Source organism: Myotis brandtii, unplaced genomic scaffold (assembly GCF_000412655.1).
Source record: "Myotis brandtii unplaced genomic scaffold, ASM41265v1 scaffold48, whole genome shotgun sequence".
NCBI classification, from domain to species: domain Eukaryota; kingdom Metazoa; phylum Chordata; class Mammalia; order Chiroptera; family Vespertilionidae; genus Myotis; species Myotis brandtii.
The window spans coordinates 730,016-731,219 of NW_005368341.1; the positions used below are offsets into that span (position 1 = coordinate 730,016).

The 1,204-nt window shown below is 37.5% G+C and overlaps 1 pseudogene; it reads right to left on the reverse strand.

Annotated features, from left to right (window-relative positions):
- Positions 1-469: 469 nt before the first annotated feature.
- Positions 470-1,204, reverse strand: part of LOC102248853 — a 1,337-nt pseudogene continuing 602 nt past the window's right edge.

Consider the following 1,204-nt stretch of genomic DNA (forward strand, 5'->3'; position numbering starts at 1 on the left):
GGATTGGATACCCTGCTTTCTGGAGATACTTTGTCTTTTTGGTGTAGTTTTTCTGCTAGTGCCTTACTTAAAGGTAGTGTGGTAGGAACTTTTTCAGATCAGAAATATATTTATTCTACCTTAACAATTGAGTGATGATTTATTTGGGAGGGAATAGTGTTCTGGTTTAGTGTGTGTGTGTGTGTGTGTGTGTGTGTTGTGTGTGTGTGTGTGTGTGTGTGTGTGTACAGGAGGGTAGGCAAAAGAAGGTTTACATTTGTGAGTATGTGAAAGTTTGTTCTTGTTATATTATTTATTAATTACTATATTATTTATTTGTATTAAAACTGTAAACCTACTTTTGCCCACCCCTGTATACATACACATATATATTGTCTCTGTCAGCTCGAGGGATAATCTCTTTGTTTCCAGTGTTGTAAAATTTCTAAATGCTCTAATGCTCTTTCTTAGACACTGTACTTTCTATCCATTATTCTGAGCCCTTCGTGGCTACAGAAAATCTGCACATAGACAAGGCAATTAATTCTCGTAATAAAAAAATACCCCTCTCCACATAGCCAAGGTCTCCATCAGATTTCACGGTGAGTTTATGGTACCTCACATTCTCTTCCACAGGTGAATTTTCTTAAGAGTCTGTGGGGTTATGATCAATTCTTCCTGGAAGTATTAGCTTTTCACAAACTGCCTCCTTGATCAATAAATACCGTGATATTTTATTAGGTTCTGTGAAGAGAGAAGGCGAAACATGCATTAAATTAGCAATTTTGCTCTCTTGTGTTGTATATCCTCGTAACATGTAGGTCTTGTTGGCCTTGTGGTAAAGTCTCCTGTTATTCATTCTGATAAGCACTCTATACATTCTCAAGAAAAATGGCCAACAGCAGAAAAAAACTGGAAGGCATTACTCTAATTTTCACACTTAGGCTTGAAACTCCATGATCATGAAGTTCATCCTTAAAAAGAATTTAAAAAATCTTAATCTGTTCTCTGGCTTTCCATTTCTCTGCATCTATATGAACTGTTGTTGGTACAACCTTTAACTTGAGTAATTCTCCAGGTAATGCTCCCTTATAATCTGTTGTATAGGTGTAATCATATCCTATGTAATAAAAGCGTAATGTGCAAATCTACCGAACCGCAAAATGGTTGGTGGGGGGTGGGGATGGCCCGCAGGCAGTGCCAGGTCAGATAAGGCATGTGGAAG